Raw genomic sequence first — 6,876 nt, forward strand, 5'->3', positions numbered from 1 at the left:
AGCTCAAAGGTGCTACAGTGTTCTCTAAGATTGATTTGAGATCCGGTTATCATCAACTCAGAGTGAAGGAAGAAGATATATCGAAGACAGCCTTCAGAACCCGGTATGGACATTATGAGTTTGTCGTCATGCCATTTGGCCTAACGAATGCACCAGCTGTCTTCATGAGTTTGATGAACCAAGTATTTAGTCCGTACTTGGATGAGTTCGTAGTGGTGTTTGTGGATGACATTTTGATATACTCCAAGACACAAGAAGAACATGTGGTGCATCTGAGAACAGTGTTACAGACTTTGAAGGAGGCGAGACTGTATGCCAAGCTAGAGAAGTGTGAGTTGTGGAAAGAAGAGGTCAAATTCCTTGGTCATGTTGTCTCAAAAGATGGAGTACTAGTGGACCCGTCAAAGGTAGAGGCAATAAAGAATTGGAGTCATCCAAAGAACCCTACGGAGATACGTAGTTTCCTCGGTTTGGCAGGATACTACAGGAGGTTTATCGAGGGGTTTTCTAGTATTGCATCTTCATTGACCAAGTTGACCAAGAAAGATACTCCGTTCATGTGGACGGATGCATGTGAGGAAGCATTCAGCAAACTAAAGACTAGACTGACCACAGCTCCAGTGTTGACGATTCCTTCTAGTGGTGGTGGTTATGTCATTTACAGTGATGCTTCGCTCCAAGGGTTGGGTTGTGTGTTGATGCAGAATGGAGGAGTTGTTGCTTATGGCTCGAGACAGTTGAAGATTCATGAGAAGAATTATCCGACACACGACCTAGAGCTTGCGGCAGTTGTATTTGCCTTGAAGATTTGGAGACATTACTTGTATGGTGAGAAATTTCAACTCTTTTCAGATCATAAGAGTTTGAAGTACTTGTTCTCACAGAAGGAGCTGAATATGAGGCAGAGGAGATGGATGGAACTCCTCAAGGACTATGACTTCACATTAGAGTACCACCGGGGAAGGCAAATGTGGTGGCTGATGCCTTGAGCAGAAAACCGAGAGGCGTGGTAGCTTCACTTATGGTCCACGAGTGGTTCATGCTAGAAGCTGCATCAGAGTTTGATTTGGTACCATCGGGAGGAGAACCAAGGGTCTTTTTTGGTAGTGTCACAGTGCAACCCACATTGATCACGAGGATCATACAGGGTCAGGCGCAGGATAGACTCTCACGAGCTAGGTTGGCGGATCTTGTAGTTGATACGCTTGATGAGTGTCCTTCTGACTGGAGAGTTGGACCCGATGGAGGGTTGAGGTTTGGGGCAAGATTGTGTGTCCCAGATTGTGATGATCTCCGGGAGGAGGTTCTTCGTACGGCACATCATTCACGCTATACCGTCCATCCAGGGAACACCAAGATGTACAAGGACCTTTGCAGGCAATTCTGGTGGAACGGTATGAAGAAAGATGTAGCAGAGTTTGTATCGAAGTGCCTTACATGTCAGCAAGTGAAAGCAGAACATCAACGACCAGCTGGCATGTTGAAACCACTGACTATTCCCCTTTGGAAGTGGGAGCAGATATCTATGGATTTCGTGACCGGATTTCCTAGATCGAAGAAGGGTCACGATGCCATATGGGTGATTGTCGATCGGTTGACGAAGTCGGCTCATTTTCTCCCAGTGTCAATGAAGTACTCAGTGGACGTGCTTGGGAAACTATATGTGGATGAGGTAGTGAGACTTCATGGTGCCCCAGTTTCTATTGTTTCTGATCGAGCTGCACGTTTCACTTCGAAGTTCTGGGGTGGTTTACAGAAGGCGATGGGCACTACCTTGGATATGAGTACCGCTTTTCACCCTCAGACGGATGGACAGACAGAGAGGGTGAATCAGGTGATGGAAGACATGTTGAGAGCATGTGTGTTGGATTTCAAGGGTAGCTGGGAAGATCATTTGAGATTGATTGAGTTTGCCTACAACAACAGTTACCATTCTAGCATTGGCATGGCACCTTATGGGGGGTAGATTGTAATAACCCTAAATTTCAATACATTATTTGAATTAATTTGAGTTCTATAAAGACATGAATTTCATTTTAAATGAATTTGATTTGTTTGCAAACGTTACGAAACGAAAACGGAAACGTTCCGAGAACGTTTAATAAGAAAACGTTACGTTTCAGAACGACTTTATCGACTTTTATTTCGTCGCTCGGTTGCTAAACCTTTCTTCACGAAAGTTGTAGAGCTCGTCGTTACGAGTTCGGGGATATGTGACGCGTTCTAATCGGACGACGTACGTAAAAGTTATTAACGACGGAAGTTAGTTTCCGATTTTGGGAGGGGGTATAAAAGGAAGTTTTTCAGCTAGGGTTCCCATAATTGGAAACCCTTTTGTTTCTCTCTCACCCCGCCTCCCTCTTTCTCTCTCTCTCTCTCTCTCGGTTCCCTCTTCCCTCCGAGTCTCTCTCCCTTCTCCTCCGAGCGTCGCTCCTCACCGCCGGCAGCTGCGACCTCACCACCACGACGCGACCTCCCCACGAGCAAGGCGCGGTCACCAGCGACGCCGTGAGGCTCGGCGTGACTCTCGGATGCAAACGCAGGCGGACCGAACCAACCAAGGAACTTCAACGACTTCAATTCGTGTTTTAGGTAAGGGTGTTGGTTAGTTGGATTGCTTGTTGATGTAATTGTGAATGTTTTGGGGAAGTTTTGAAGTAGATCGGAGAGGGGGAGCGGAGAAGAAGAAGGAGGAGATACCACCGCCTAGAGGCGGCGCGTGAGGAGGCTAGGGATAGCCTAGGGGTAGTCGGAGGCCGTAGAAAGGTAGAGGAGGAGGAGGGGGAGAGTTTGGGCATGGCGGTGGCGTGACACGCGCCGTTGGTGGCGTCGGCGAGTGAGCCCCACGCGCCGCCTACCGGCGGGTGGCGCGTGTACCCCACGCGCCGCCACGTGCGGCGGTGTGACAGTGTTTTCCGATAGGGGTATTTTGGTAATTTACTTAAATGTAAATGTAAATTTTATTTACTACGGTAAATGTAATTAAATTTTACCTTCGGTAAATGTAAATATAAATTACTTTCAGTAAATGTAAAAACTAATTTGTAAAAGGTAATTAGTAAATTTTATTTACTGAGATTGTATTTACATTTAAATAGTACGTATACGTACAAAAATACGTATTAATATTTATACGTACAGAAATACGTATATAATATTTATACGTACAAAAATACGTATTAATATTTATACATACAGAAATACGTATATAATATTTATACGTACAGAAATACGTATATAATATTTATACGTACAGAAATACGTATGTAATATTTATACGTACATAAATACGTATATAATATTTATACGTGCAGAAATACGTATTAATATTTATACGTACAGAAATACGTATATAATATTTATATGTACAGAAATACGTATTAATATTTATACGTACAGAAATATGTATATAGTATTTATACGTACAGAAATACGTATATAATATTTATACGTACAGAAATACGTATTAATTGTATATTTGTACAGTAACCGTGAATAGTAACAGTGAACAGTAACACTGAACAATAATTTCGTAAAACCAAAAATTGCTGAACAGTAACCGATTATTACTGTTTCGGCATTTAAAGGTTTACGAAACAATTCTAAATTCTTTTCTTAACTTTTGAAGGTGATCGTTAAATCAAGGAAAGGAATTATCTTCGGGAATTGTGGGATTACGCTCAAGTCAATAAGGTGAGTAAAATCTCACATATTTACGAATCTACCCTCGCGGTGATTCAAGATTTTGCAAGAGTATTTAATAATGAATTACAACATGTATACAATTTAGTGGATTACATATATACTGTATAATTGTAATAAGTACATATATATAATTCATTATATTATATACTGTTATTAATTCATTAGAAATGGTCATTTCGATGACGGAAGTTTGTGTATTGAGCATGTGTGGTGAAATATGATATGTATAAGATATAGTGGACTATATATGCGTTGTATAAATGGTAAATAAGTACGGATATATATAGTTTGCTATATAATATACTGTTATGATTTTATTGTGATTATATTGAGCATGTGATGTGAATTGTACAATATGATGTGAGATTATTGTACGTGATTTTTAACATTGAGATTGTTAAAATGTGAATTGTCTTCGGACCTGATTTTTGGTACAATATGATGTGAGATTATTGTACGTGTTTGGCAAGTCGAAACCTAGCCTTTGGCCGGGCGAAAGTTACGATACAGTTAGAGCTCTAGTCTGTCTGCCTTAGTACTGCATGTGAGGTAACAGGTGGTTATCTGCTCATGGGTACTCAGTTTATTTTGGATGTTGGGTAGCGGGTGGCTATCCAATATCAGCGGTGTATTACGAGAGGGGTAACAGATGTGTACCAGCGTTCTTGGTACCCGTATTATAAATGCATTGGGTAACCAGAAGGGTTACTTAATTTTCTCATGAGCGATTCATTTGTATTTGTTGTTTTGTGATCTTTCGTCTATTTTGATATGCGAATTATATTTTGATTTTATTCATACGAGCTATAAGCTTACCGGGTTTGTGTTTACAATCCCGGTGCACCAATTCGATGGTGTAGGGGATAATTCCGCAGGTGCTGATTAGTGGAGGTTATGTGACGACTACAGAGGCTCGAAGTCGTTCGTATCCTACTTGTGGTGAGGTTTTAGCTTGGATTCGTGTGTGAGAATTTGTGTAATTTTATTTGTGAGATTTGTGAGTGATTTGTGAGGATTATTACATTTCCATTTTATGTATGAATTATAAATTTAGGTTGTAATAATTGGTTGACTGAGTTGTATTGAAAACTCAGAATCGATCCGCTGTTACACTTTAATGATTTCGATTTATTTGAGATTATTTTGTGTTTAACGACTTCAGAATTTTGAGTTTTAAGCTAGAAATTTTGGGGTCGTTACATATTGTACCAAAAATCGGGTCCGAAGACAATTCACATTTTAACAATCACAATGTTAAAAATCACGTACAATAATCTCATATCATATTGTACAATTCAATCACATGCTCAATATAATCGTAATGAAATCATAACAGTATATCATATAGCAAGCTATATATATTCGTACTTATTTACCATTTATACAATATATATATATAGTCCACTATATCTTATACATGTCATATTTCACAACACATGCTCAATACACAATCTTCCGTCATCAAAATGACCATTTCTAATGAATTAATAACAGTATATAATATAATGAACTATATATATATATATGCACTTATTACCATTATACAGTATATATATATAATCCATTATATTTTATACATGTTGTAATTCATTATTAAATACTCTTGCAAAATCTTGAATCACCGCGAGGGTAGATTCGTAAATATGTGAGATTTTACTCACCTTATTGACTTGAGCGTAATACCACAATTCCCGAAGATAATTCCTTTTATCGATTTAACGATCACCTTGAAAAGATAATAAAAAAATTTAGAATCGTTTCGTAAACCTTTAAATGCCGAAACAGTAATAATCGGATACTGTTCAGCAATTTTCGGTTTTACGAAGTTACTGTTTAGGGTTACTGTTCACTGTTACTATTCACGGTTACTGTACAAATATACCATTAATACGTATTTCTGTACGTATAAATATTATATACATATTTTCTGTACGTATAAATATTATATACGTATTTCTGTACGTATATATACTGTTTAATGTAAATACAATCTCAGTAAATAAAATTTACTAATTACCTTTTATAAATTACTTTTTACATTTACTGAAAGTAATTTATATTTACATTTACCGAAGGTAAAATTTAATTACATTTACCGTAGTAAATAAAATTTAAATTTACATTTAAGTAAATTACCAAAATACCCCTATCGGAAACACTGTCACACCGCCGCACGTGTTGGCGCGTGGGGTACACGCGCCACCTCCGACAGGCAGCGCGTGGGGCCCACGCGCCAAGCCCAAAACCGGCGCGTGTGATGTCACCACCACCCCAAAACCCTCCTCCTTTCTCCCCTCTTCCTGTCTCCGGTCCTAGGCCGCCTCCTACTCCTCCCAAGCCAGTCCACGCGCCGCCTCTAGGCGGCGGTAACTCTCCTTCCACCTCTCTCTCTGATCTCCACCAACAACCTCCCAATCATCCAAAAACATCACAACCATGAATCAAATGCCTCCTTACCTAGATCGGAGTCCAAAACGCGTCGGGAATGCTTGAATCGGTGAAGAGCTTCGTGCAGGAGCTTCCCTCTTCGTTGTGGCTCCTTGGCGGCGGAAGGAGGTACGGCGTGCTAGCGGTGATAGCAGGGGGTCTCGTGATGCCCAGGGGACGGCGGTGAGGCGCAGCTGCCGTTGGTGAGGAGAGGGAGGGTGCGAGGGAGAGAGAGAGAGAGAGAGAGTTCGGGTCGAGAGGGAGAGGGAGATGGGAGTGAGCTCGGGGTCGAGAGGGAGAGAGAACTGAGGGAGGCGGGGTGAGAGAGAAATGAAAGGGTTTCCAATTATGGGAACCCTAACTGATAACATTTCCTTTTATACCCCCTCCCAAAATCGGAAACTAACTTTCGTCGTTAATAACTTTTACGTACGTCGTCCGATTAGAACGCGTCACATATCCACGAACTCGTATCGACGAGCTCTACAACTTTCGTGAAGGAAGTTTTCGCAACCGAGCGACGAAATAAAAGTCGATAAATTCGTTCGGAAACGTAGCGTTTCCTTATTAAACGTTTTCGGAACGTTTCCGTTTCCGTTTCGTAACATTTGCAAACAAATAAAATTCATTTAAACTGAAATTCATGTCTTTATAGCACTCAAATTAATTCAAATAATGTACAGAAATTTAGGGTTATTACAATCTACCCCCCTTAAAGGAATTTCTTCCCGAAATTCAAACTCA

The sequence above is a fragment of the Argentina anserina genome, chromosome 2 (assembly GCF_933775445.1).
Source record: "Argentina anserina chromosome 2, drPotAnse1.1, whole genome shotgun sequence".
Taxonomy (NCBI): domain Eukaryota; kingdom Viridiplantae; phylum Streptophyta; class Magnoliopsida; order Rosales; family Rosaceae; genus Argentina; species Argentina anserina.